At 43.2% G+C, this 13,477-nt stretch overlaps 1 protein-coding gene across 1 annotated transcript in view; it reads right to left on the bottom strand.

The window, feature by feature from the left end:
• The window catches only part of LOC108703889 (vomeronasal type-2 receptor 26), a 50,557-nt gene that overhangs the window by 12,826 nt on the left and 24,254 nt on the right, over positions 1–13,477 (bottom strand). The window lies entirely within an intron of this gene.

The raw sequence follows: 13,477 nt of genomic DNA, 5'->3' as shown, positions 1-13,477 counted from the left end.
CAGTTTTGTCTCCAATGTATCTGACTTCTGTAGAGCACCTAGTAAATGTAATCATGTACCACACATTGGATGAAGCACGAATAGTTGTCCCGAATGGTGTAGACTTTTTGTGGATTTTGTATAGCAACTTGATCTTTGTAGGTTTCACATCTGTTGCAGGGAAATGTACCTGCTCTAGTTGCTTGAGGAAGAGCTAACAATCATTTTCCTGAAATTCCTTGTATCCAAAAGATAGCTGTCCCAAAGGCTTGCTTTTCCGTAAAAATTTTTTCTTTATTTAAATTATCATTAAAAATATTTGGTTTCATTCAGTCCCCCCAGGCCCACCTTACGCGTTTCGCACCCTCCGGCGCTTAGTCATAGGTGATACACCTATGACTAAGCGCCGGAGGGTGCGAAATGCGTAAGGTGGGCCTGGGGGGACTGAATGTAACCAAATATTTTTAATGATAATTTAAATAAAGAAAAATTTTTTACGGAAAAGCAAGCCTTTGGGACAGCTATCTTTTGGATACAAGGAATTTTGATATATGTGTCGCCTGTGAACTGGGGCGAGTACCTAGGGCTTCACCAAATCTAAATCAGAGGCGGATTCCCAATTTTGATATATAGAATCATTTTCCTGAGACTAAGAGTTTGTTTTAAGACATGAGAGGTAGATAAATGAGAAGGATCTTGGGGTCTTTGTAGATAACAAGTTGTCTAATTCTGGGCAGTGTCATTCTGTGGCTACTAAAGCAAATAAAGTTCTTGTATAAAAAAGGGCATTAACTCAAGGGATGAAACATAATTGTGTCTCTTTATAGGTCCCTGGTGAGGCCTCATCTGGAGTATGGGGGCAGTTTTGGACTCCAGTCCTTAAGAGGGATATAAATGAGCTGGAGAGAGTGCAGAGACTAAGTGCAACTAAACTGGTTAGAGGGAGGTGTAACACCTATTTGGGCTGCATAGCACACAAATAGTTAAACTGTCCAGCTAGCAGTAGAAGCATGGGTTACACGCGACTCACACAACAGGGTCAGGGCCTTCGCCATGTGGAAGTGTTCCCTCTATGGTGTAGTGCAACTACATCCCCCAGGCTACTGTGCAGACAACAAAAGATGGGCGCCAGGAGGTTCTTGCAGTAAAACAGAAACGGTTTATTAACTATGCACGAGGCAAGTGACCACAGGTTTAGTAGTCACGCAGGAGCTGAGGCAATAGCACATTTCTCACACAGAGCTGCAGGCATTAGGCATTTCTCACAGAGGAAAGGTCTCCATTAGGCATTTGCAGTCAGGGCTGGTCCTATCAAATGTGGGGCCCAATTGGGACCATGTTGGCGGGCCCCTAGACAAAGTGTTGCTGGCTACTGACACACCAAGTATTTAGGAAAATAAGGGCATACAGGCACAAAATAGAAAGGAAAGGGGCAGACAAGGTAACATAATAGGGGCACACAGGGTAAGAGAGAGAGGGAGGAAATAGGAGAGTGGACTGGGCCAATTAGTTTGGGGCTGGGCCGATTCAGCTTGGGAGCAGGCTTGGTTGGATTGGGGGCAGGCAGGGCCTATCAAGGTTGGAGGAAAGCTGGGCCTATGAGAGTTGGGGGCAGGCTAGACCTATGGATTTGGGGATGGTCTGGACTCTCAAAGTTGGGGGCAGGCCAGGCAGCATCATGTGCTGAGGGAAATATTATCTGTGCTGCCCTGTGGTGCGGGGCCCCCCAGAGGTGCGGGGCCCAATTGGGCCCAATTGGTCCAATTGGCCTAAGGCCGGCCCTGTTTGCAGTATTCACACATTCCCTCCTGGAAGTTGTCAGGAAGCAGCTTGTACCCTACAGTCCCTCTTCACTGAGGTCCCTGACTGGAGGCAACACACAGAGCCTCTGGGAAGCTCCTCCCTTACTGCAAATCCTTGTTGGAGCTTCAGCTGCTCTTTCTCTCTCACCTCTCTGCCTTTCTCTCCTAGAGAGACTATAACAAGTCTGCCCTAGTGTAACTATTCCTCATTCACGGGGTTACCTGCTCCCCGACTTCTTCTCCAAACCACATGGGCCTTTCTGGGCCTAGCTGTATCCAGGCTCCCCTGAGCTCACCCAGCTGGATCACCATCCACAGGCCAAAGAGGAAGTGGCCACTCCCTACACTCACTATATAGCAGTGTAGCAGGGGCGTGTCATTCTCTCTGGCAGATCACTCTAAGAAAAAGGTGGGGGCCTTAAAGCTGCAGGGCAGATTACCCAGTAGGGGTCCCTACAGAGGGAAGAGTTAAATTATGAGGGGAGACTGTCAAGGTTGGGGTTGTTTTCTATGGAAAAAAGGCTCTTGCGAGGGGACATGATTAGACTTTACAAGTACATTAGAGGACATTATAGACAAATAGCAGGGGACCTTTTTACCCATATAGAGAATCACGTACCAGAGGCCTCCCCTTCAGACTAGAGGAAAAGAAGTTTCATTTAACCCTTTCCCTGCCAGCCGTTTTGTCCTAGATGCGAACATCTACTGCCAAGCAGTTTTTAGATATTTTGCACTCTTTCACTTTAAGGGCCCTTCCTGGGGCGGTCTTTTAGTTTACCCAGGAAAACAATATATTGTTTTTTTCAGGACAACCTGAACTTTCAAAATATGCAAGAATTTTGGTGTAATTCTACTTCTGTAAAAAAATATAGGCTTCTAAGTGTCCAATAAAATGAAAAAAATCATGTTTCACAAAGAACAATCACATATATCAGAAACATTATTTACTTTATGTATGAGAACACAGCTGATTTGGAAAGGTCTATGTCTCCTGAACGCGGCAATACCAAATATATATAGTTTTATGGAGATTTCTCACTTGTATAGATCAAAATCTACAAGCAGTACACTAGCAAATGTCCAAAGCACCGCTCCCCAAACGGCATACTTCTGATTTCAAGGCCAAACATTCCACTAACAGTAGGTTTACCCTAGAAAACTACCCATTATTAGAAAGAACAGATTCTGGTGAATCAAAAATGGGTAAACATATCGTTGTACTCCAAACTACCAAGTTGCAATTGTTTCCTAAAGTTATATTGTTTTATAGAAATTGGTGAATTTTTTGAAAAATTACCTCAAAGCTTCCAATCTACAGAATCGTATCTCCCACACATCATTAGGTATCAATGTAAAACACCCCAAATATGAAAGCCTGGGGTCCACTGAACAGTTTGATGCCAAATATGTATAGGTGTACCCAAGCATGTGACATATAGGGGCCCTAAAATGTAGACACCTCATTTGAGCTATCAGTTCTGTAATTCCAGATACTGCAAAATCAACACATTTGCATCGTTTTGGGGTGGGGTAAAAGTAAAAAAAAATAAGTTCACCCCAGAAAACCATATATTTTTGGAAAGTACACATTCCCACGAATCTAAATTGGGTATGCATGTCTTTGTACTACAAAGTACCAAGCCGCAAACCATTCCTAAATTTGGTGATTTTGGTGACATTTCCAAAAATCACCTCAAAATGTCTACCCTGCAGCATCGTATTACCCACATACTTTTAGGTATCAAGAGAAATCACCCCAAATATGAAAGCCTAGGGTCCTCTGAACAGTTTGATGCCCAATATGTATAGGTGTACCCAAGCACGTGGCATACAGGGGCCCCAAAAGGAAGACCCCATATGGTCTGTCATTTCAGGTACTGCAAAATCAACACATTTACATCGTTTTGGGGGGGTCAAAAGTAGAAAAAAGTGGGTTCACCCCAGAAAACCATATATTTTCGGAAAGTACACATTCCCACGAATCTAAATTGGGTATGCATGTGTTTGTACTCCAAAGTACAAAGCCGCAAACCATTCCTAAATTTGGTGATTTTGGTGATATTTCCAAAAATCACCTCAAAATTTCTACCCTGCAGCATCGTATTACCCACATACTTTTAGGTATCAAGCAAAATCACCCCAAATATGAAAGTCTAGGGTCCTCTGAACAGTTTGATGCCCAATATGTATAGGCGTACCCAAGCACGTGGCATACAGGGGCCCCAAGAGGAAGACCCCCATATGGTCTGTCATTTCAGGTACTGCAAAATCAACACATTTACATCGTTTTGGGGGGGTCAAAAGTAGAAAAAAGTGGGTTCACCCCAGAAAACCATATATTTTCGGAAAGTACACATTCCCACGAATCTAAATTGGGTATGCATGTGTTTGTACTCCAAAGTACCAAGCCACAAACCATTCCTAAATTTGGTTATTTTGGTGATATTTCCAAAAATCACCTCAAAATTTCTACCCTGCAGCATCGTATTACCCACATACTTTTAGGTATCAAGCAAAATCACCACAAATATGAAAGCCTAGGGTCCTCTGAACAGTTTGATGCCCAATAGGTATAGGTGTACCCAAGCACGTGGCATACAGGGGCCCCAAAAGGAAGACCCCCATATGGTCTGTCATTTCAGGTACAGCAAAATCAACACATTTACATCGTTTTGGGGGGTCAAAAGTAGAAAAAGTAAGTTCACCCCAGAAAACCATATATTTTCGGAAAGTACACATTCCCACGAATCTAAATTGGGTATGCATGTCTTTGTACTACAAAGTACCAAGCCGCAAACCATTCCTAAATTTGGTGATTTTGGTGACTTTTCCAAAAATCACCTCAAAATTTCTACCCTGCAGCATCGTATTACCCACATACTTTAGGTATCAAGAGAAATCACCCCAAATATGAAAGCCTAGGGTCCTCTGAACAGTTTGATGCCAATATGTATAGGTGTACCCAAGCACGTGGCATACAGGGGCCCAAAAGGAAGACCCCCATATGGTCTGTGATTTCAGGTACTGCAAAATCAACACATTTACATCGTTTTGGGGGGGTCAAAAGTAGAAAAAAGTGGGTTCACCCCAGAAAACCATATATTTTCGGAAAGTACACATTCCCACGAATCTAAATTGGGTATGCATGTCTTTGTACTACAAAGTACCAAGCCGCAAACCATTCCTAAATTTGGTGATTTTGGTGACTTTTCCAAAAATCACCTCAAAATTTCTACCCTGCAGCATCGTATTACCCACATACTTTTAGGTATCAAGCAAAATCACCCCAAATATGAAAGCCTAGGGTCCTCTGAACAGTTTGATGCCCAATATGTATAGGTGTACCCAAGCACGTGGCATACAGGGGCCCCAAAAGGAAGACCCCCATATGGTCTGTCATTTCAGGTACAGCAAAATCAACACATTTACGTCGTTTTGCGGGGGTCAAAAGTAGAAAAAGGTATGTTCACCACAGAAAACCATATATTTTCGGAAAGTACACATTCCCACGAATCTAAATTGGGTATGCATGTGTTTGTACTCCAAAGTACCAAGCCACAAACCATTCCTAAATTTGGTGATTTTGGCGACATTTCCAAAAATCACCTCAAAATTTCTACCCTGCAGCATCGTATTACCCACATACTTTTAGGTATCAAGAGAAATCACCCCAAATATGAAAGCCTAGGGTCCTCTGAACAGTTTGATGCCCAATATGTATAGGTCTACCCAAGCACGTGGCATATAGGGGCCCCAAAAGGAAGACCCCCATTTGGTCTGTCATTTCAGATACTGCAAAATCAACACATTTACATTATTTGGGGGGGGGAGAAAGGTAGAAAAAAGTACGTTCACCCCAGAAAACCATATATTTTCGTAAAGTACACATTCCCCTGAATCCAAATTGGGTATGCATGTCTTTCTACTCCAAAGTACCAAGCCACAAACCATTCCTAAATGTGGTGATTTTGCTGACATTTCCAAAAATCACCTCAAAATTTCCACCCTGCAGCATCGTATTACCCACATACTTTTAGGTATCAAGACAAATCACCCCAAATATGAAAACCTAGGGTCCTCTGAACAGTTTTATGCCAAAATGTATAGGTGTACCCAAGCACGTGGCATATAGGGGCCCTAAAATGAAGACCCCCCCCATATGGTCTGTCATTTCAGGTACTGCAAAATCAACACATTTACATCGTTTTGGGGGGGGGCAAAAGTAGAAAAAAGTAAGTTCACCCAAGAAAACCATATATTTTTGGAAAGTACACATTCCCACGAATCTAAATTGGGTATGCATGTGTTTGTACTCCAATATGCAATGCCGCAAATCATTCCTAAATTTGGTGATTTTGGTGACTTTTCCAAAAATCACCTCAAAATTTCCAACCTGCAGCATCGTATTTCCCACATACTTTTAGGTATCAAGATAAATCACCCCAAATATGAAAGCCTAGGGCCCTCTGAACAGTTTGATGCCCAATATGTATAGGTGTACCCAAGCACGTGGCATACAGGGGCCCCAAAAGGAAGACCCCCATATGGTCTGTCATTTCAGATACTGCAAAATCAACACATTTACATCGTTTTGAGGGGGGCAAATGTAGGAAAAATTAAGTTCACTCCAGAAAACCATATATTTTCGGAAAGTACACATTCCCACGAATCTAAATTGGGTATGCATGTGTTTGTACTACAAAGTACGAAGCCGAAAACCATTCCTAAATTTGGTGATTTTGGTGACATTTCCAAAAATCACCTCAAAATGTCTACCCTGCAGCATCGTATTACCCACATACTTTTAGGTATCAAGAGAAATCACCCCAAATATGAAAGCCTAGGGTCCTCTGAACAGTTTGATGCACATTCTGTATAGGTGTACCCAAGCACGTGGCATACAGGGGCCCCAAAAGGAAGACCCCCATATGGTCTGTCATTTCAGGTACTGCAAAATCAACACATTTACATCGTTTTGGGGGGGTCAAAAGTAGAAAAAGGTATGTTCACCACAGAAAACCATATATTTTCGGAAAGTACACATTCCCACGAATCTAAATTGGGTATGGATGTCTTTGTACTCCAAAGTACCAAGCCGCAAACCATTCCTAAATTTGATGATTTTGGCGACATTTCCAAAAATCACCTCAAAATTTCTACCCTGCAGCATCGTATTACCCACATACTTTTAGGTATCAAGAGATATCACCCCAAATATGAAAGCCTAGGGTCCTCTGAACAGTTTGATGCCCAATATGTATAGGTGTACCCAAGCACGTGGCATATAGGGGCCCCAAAAGGAAGACCCCCATATAGTCTGTCATTTCAGGTACTGCAAAATCAACACATTTACATAGTTTTGGGGGGCAAAGGTAGAAAAAAGTATGTTCGCCCCAGAAAACCATATATTTTTGGAAATTACACATTCCCGCGAATCCAAATTGGGTATGCATGTCTTTGTACTCCAAAGTACCAAGTCGCAAGCCTTTCCTAAATTTGGCGATAAAAGCAACGGTTTTTACATTTCTGAAAATCGCCTAAAAATATTGCAATTGGCCGCATTTATCTTACCCAATTTCTTACATACAATTGTAAAACACCATAAATACTGATGCCAAGGGTCTACTGAACAGTTTTATGCCCAATATGCATTGATATACCAAGGCAGCTGGCATGTGCGGACCCCAAATGTAAATAGTGAATATGAGTTTTCTCTGCTGCCGATTCGCCTTCTGTAAACATAGACCCTTGACTTCATATTATGTGCCTCAAGACCCTCCTAACAGCAAAGACCCCCCAAAACTATATGTTTTTGGAAAGTACACATTCTGACGAAAACAACCAAGATAAAGACGTCTTTCTACAGCAAAGTACCAAACTGCAAAACATTTATAAACATAGATTTTTACATTTCTGAAAATCGCCTAAAAATGTTGAAGTATGCTACATTTATCTCACACAATGTTTTACGTACAAAGAAAAATCACCCCAAATATGGACATCAGAGGTCTACTGAATAGTTTGATGCCCAATATGCATAGATTTACCAAAGTATATGGTGTGTACGGCCCCAAATGTAAAATGTGCATATGAATTTTCACGCTGGCCAACTAAGCTGCAGAAAAGAGAGCCCCAACTGTGCGTTATGTGCCGTAAGACCCCCAAACTGTAAAAAGACCCCAGAAAACCATATATTTTTGGAAAGCATATATTCTGACGGATCAAGCTAAGTAAAATAATATACCAAAGCACCAAACAGCAAAACTATACTAAAGATACATAAAGAACAATAATCCAGGGATAAAATTGCAATAAAACCACAAAAATTGTGCAAATCAATGAAATAACAAAATAACTGCACCGACAGCGTAATTAGTGGCCGAAATCGATTATCCAATAGTCACGCTGCTATAATAAACAGAACTTCCTTCTGCAGGGTTATCATGATCTAACCCATCAGCTGGAGACTCCGCTGCCAGTCCTCGATCCTGCTCCTCCTGTGGGTTCTTCTGCCATGTGGGGCAACACTACTAGGCCCCATGAACCCAAAATCATTGAGAGAGATTTAGCGGGGACAGAACTAAATTTTTTGTCTTTAAAGAGGCATGTAAATTGTACCTTAGTTTCCATCCTCACTCTTTCTCATCTGGTGAGGAGGAAGTAAGGTTTGTAATGACCCTGTTATTGGGTGACCCCCAAATTTGGGCCCTCAGGCTGCCTTCTTCAGACCCTGCTCTTTATTCCCTAAACACCTTCTTTAACAGCATGGCCATTCTTTACGATGACCCGGATCGTGCATCTTCAGCCGATTCCGCGATTCGTAAGTTGCGCCAGGGGAAAAGGGATGCGGAGGTGTATTGCACCGAGTTCCGCCAGTGGGCAGTGGAAACGGGGTGGAATGATTTGGCTCTACGGAGTCAGTTTCGTTTGGGGTTATCTGACTCAGTAAAGGATAGTCTTGTAAATTACCCCCTATCTTCCAACCTAGACGATCTTATGAGAAGGGGTGAGAGGGGTGTTTCTACTTATTCTGGGGTTACTAATGTTAAGTCTAATATGGTGACCAATGTTAAGTTTTCAGACCTCTCTGTGCCTCTACCTCAGGAGGAACCTATGCAGTTAGGCATTTTTCATCTAACTCCTGAGGAAAAGGTACGCAGGCGCTCCCAAGGTTTATGTATTTATTGTGGGGAGAAGGGTCATTTCTTGTACCTATGTCCTAGGAGGAAAGGGAGGCTCCCTAACCTAAATGGAGAAGGGGAGCTCCATTTGGGCGCAGGAGTTTCCTCTCCCCAATCTTCCTCTAAGGTTTTATTACCAGTTAAACTAACCTGGCCTACAGGCTCTGTTAAGGTGTCCGCATTTGTGGACTCTGGGGCGGAGGGTAATTTTCTGGATACTGCTTTTGCAGCTAAATTCTGTATTCCTGTAGTTCCTCTAAATGCTCCCATGAGAATAATGGCTGTGGACAGAAGACCCTTAGGGTCAGGTGTAATCTCTAAGGAGACGGTAACTCTTTCCATGTGTGTTAATAACTTGCATTGTGAGGAGATAGCTTTTTACCTCATAGAGGGTGCTTCCTCTCCTCTTATGTTGGGGTTACCGTGGCTCCAGAGGCATAACCCTCTGATTGACTGGGTCTCAAGGGAGGTGGTTCAATGGGGTACCATGTGTGGTGGGGTATGCTTTCCCTCTGTAGTAGCAACTACATCTCTTGAGGGGTTACCTGCTGCATATGCAAAATTTGCTGACGTCTTTTCTAAAAAGGCAGCAGAAACTTTACCCCCACACCGTCAGTATGACTGCCCTATAGATCTTGTCCCTGGGTCAACTCTTCCTCGTGGTAGAACCTATCCTCTTTCATTGCCCGAAGCCCAGGCAATGAAAGAGTATATAAAAGAGAACCTAGAAAGGGGTTTCATCAGATCTTCTAGTTCCCCTGCGGGGACGGGCTTCTTTTTCGTTGGGAAAAAGGATGGTGGTCTTTGCCCCTGTATTGATTATAGGGGGCTCAATAAGATTACCATAAAGAATCGCTATCCTCTCCCTCTAATTTCTGAACTTTTCGATCAATTAAAAATGCAAAAGTCTTTACCAAGCTTGATCTTAGGGGGGCTTATAACCTGATTCGAATCAGGGAGGGGGATGAGTGGAAAACAGCGTTCAACACCAGGGATGGCCACTACGAGTACTTGGTGATGCCATTCGGTCTTTGTAACGCCCCCGCAGTGTTCCAGGAATTTGTCAATGACATCTTTCGGGACCTGCTGGGGATATTCGTAGTGGTCTATCTTGATGACATTCTTACTTTCTCTTCTAATCTAGTTGAACACAGGAATCATGTTTGTGAGGTTTTACGTAGACTGAGAGAGAATAATCTGTATGCAAAACTTGAGAAGTGTACTTTTGAAGTTACCTCTGTTCAATTTTTGGGTTTTAACATTTCTAACAGGGGTCTTGAAATGGATCCAGGGAAGGTGAGAGCTGTCCTGGAATGGACCCAACCTCTTTCTTTACGAGCAACCCAAAGATTCCTCGGTTTTGCAAATTATTACCGCCAATTCATCAAGAATTTTTCCCTGGTAGTTGCTCCAATCACCAACTTGACCAAAACGGGTGCTGACCCTAGTATTTGGCCCCCAGAGGCAGTTCAAGCTTTCGAACGCCTCAAAAAAGAGTTCAGTTCTGCCCCTATTTTGCAGCATCCTGATACTGCTTTACCATTCATTGTGGAGGTAGATGCCTCTGAAGTGGGTGCTGGGGCAGTCCTTTCCCAAAGGCACCCGATTACCAACAAGTTACATCCCTGCGCCTTTTTCTCTAGGAAGTTTTCGCCTGCAGAGGCAAACTATGATATTGGGAACAGGGAATTGTTGGCTATCAAGTGGGCCTTTGAGGAATGGCAGCATCTACTTGAAGGTGCTAAACATATGGTAACCGTATATACAGACCATAAAAACCTGCTTTACATTGAATCGGCCACACGGCTAAACCCTAGGCAAGCTAGATGGGCATTGTTCTTCACCAGGTTTAATTTTCCTTTAACATATAGGCCTGGATCTAAAAACACCAAAGCTGATGCACTCTCTAGGAGTTTTGAATCTACCTCCTCTGACTCTAGTGAGTGCATCCCCATCATTCCTAGGGAGTTTATTGTAGCCGCATTGGATTCTGACCTCTCCACCTTGTTGTCCCCTGTCCAATCTTCTGCTCCTGCAGACACTCCTTCTGGGAGAATGTTTGTGCCTGAGGAGTTGAGGGAACAAGTTCTCGAAGAGGTTCATAACTCCAAAATGGCTGGGCATCCTGGCATTTCCAAAACTATTTCTTTGTTAGCCCGTCATGTGTGGTGGCCTTCTTTTAAACAGGATGCTAAGGTTTTTGTAAATTCTTGTTCAATTTGTCAAAGGTCTAAATCCTCTCGTCAATTGTCACAAGGTCTATTGAATCCATTACCAATCCCTGAGAAGCCATGGTCCCCTCTCTCAAACTGGGGCCCAGGTTTATTGGTCCATACCCAATAACTGAAATAATCAATTCCTCTTTTGTTCGTCTCCAATTACCTGCAGAATTTAAAATATCTAATTCTTTTTATGTTTCTCTTCTCAAACCAGCCACGCAAGTTCGTCATATTCCTGTTCCTCTCCCAGTGTTAGTTGAAGGTCAGCCTGAATTTGAGATCCAGGAGTTCCTCGATTCTCGTCTGGTACGGGGTAAGCTCCAGTATCTTATTAAATGGAAGGGCTATGGCTCTGAGGAGAACTCCTGGGTCTCAGTCGATGATATCAAAGCTGATCAACTCAGAAAGAAATTCCATAAGAAATTTCCTGGGAAGCCTGGGGGTCCAGTGCCCCCCCCTAGAGGGGGGGTAATGTAATGAAATTACCTGGTGGTCTAGTGGTGCAGCGGCGTGGACGGCCGCCACGCCGCCGCGCTCCTTCTCCTGTCTCCAGCGCCGGCGCCATCTTAGTTTCCTTAGTTGCCTGCACGCCTCTTACAGGTACAGGCATTGGCGCACGTTTTGGCGCGAAATTTGAAGTATTTAAGGCCCATTCATACTCCCAGCCAGTGCCCGTGATAGAACTTGTTTCTAGTGGTTTCCTGAGCCTTGTGCATCTGGTCTGAATCTCGTCTGTCTGATTATCTGTGTTTGACCCTGCCTGTTCCTGACTATTCTGAAATCTGTATCCTGACCCTTGCCTGCCTACGACAACTCTACCTGCTTAACCCCTTGATTGACAACCCGGTTTGACCCTTGCCTGCCTGACGATTCTGTTATCTGCCTGCCTCGACCCAGCTTGTCTGACGATTCTCTTGCCTGCTCCATTTGTACCGTGACCTTCGGCCCAAAAGACTCTGCTAACAGCCGTGCCCCTTCGCCAGCCAGAACATCTCGCCTTGTACCCCTCGTTAAGTCCAGGTGGCACCCAAGTAAGCTGAGGGCTCCTCCCGAAGCCCAACAGTGGTCACACTACTGGTGAAGCCGAGCCGAGACCAGGGTGCTTGGCATTTGTTCTGGTATCGGGTGCCGGTCGTCACAGATTTTTTATGTGATGAGGATGAAAACGGTCCCACATAAAATATGCAGGACGGCCTGTTGGTTTTTGGTATAGGGATGTTTATATGGCTCCATTTTTGATGCAGATGGTGGTATGCAGGAAGTTGATGTATGAATAAGAGTGGTTAAGGGTAAGGTTGATAGGGGGTGGAATTGGTTAACTCTTTGGTGGAATGTCAATAGTTCTTTCTGATGCTGTCCACATGATAATTATGTCATCTATATACTGTAAATAGGTTAAGGGCCTGATGTTGTAGGAAGCAAGGAAATTAGATAGGCCATAAACAGATTGGCATACTATTGCTGCCCATAGAACTTTCCATAAGTTGGAGGTAAACGGCATCTCTAGTTGTGTCAGTCTAAATCTGATCAGTTGTTGAGTTGGTACTGTGGGCATATGACATTTTTCATGGAAGTATTGGCAGGCTGCAATACCAGTTTCTTACTAATAATAGTTGTGTTTATTAAAGAGAGAGGAGTGACCTCTAACAGCATCCCACCATATATATCCCAGTTCTCTATTGAGCAAAACTAAAACATAGCTTTTAATAATAATATAATAAAAATAGCAAATTTCCTTTACGCTAAGTTAAAATAATCATAGGCAGTGGCGTGTTGTAAATTCTTGGTTGTATGATGAGGTCGGCCTCAATGAATGGATGGAGGTGGATGTAGCTTAGGACCTCATCATATAACCAAGAATTTACCCAAACTGCTCCAGACTGGTTCCACAACACGCCACTGCCTATGATTATTTTAACTTAGCGTAAAGTATTATATTATTATTAAAATCTATGTTTTATTTCTGCTCAATAGAGAACTGGGATATATATGGTGGGATGGTGCAATACTGTTAGAGGTCGCTCATCTCTCTTTAATAAACACAACTTGTATACCTGACCCTGCACATCACCTTTGCTTTTCCCACATACATAATCTTTTTCCTCTTACTAATAATAAGTACCTACGGGCTTAGCAGGTAAAATGTTAAAGGTGTCCTTAGCTGTACAGGGGCGGCAACTGAATTCCCACAAAATGTGTGGTGACCCAAGTTTCTTAACACCACAGTGAGGACTCTAGTGGGTATCCCTCCCACAGGGATATGGAAGTCATCAGTAACTTGGAATAAAATGTAAAA

Source organism: Xenopus laevis, chromosome 1S (genome assembly GCF_017654675.1).
Source record: "Xenopus laevis strain J_2021 chromosome 1S, Xenopus_laevis_v10.1, whole genome shotgun sequence".
NCBI lineage: Eukaryota > Metazoa > Chordata > Amphibia > Anura > Pipidae > Xenopus > Xenopus laevis.
The sequence above is the reverse complement of the archived record's forward strand: the minus strand, read 5'-3'. Positions and strand labels throughout refer to the sequence as shown.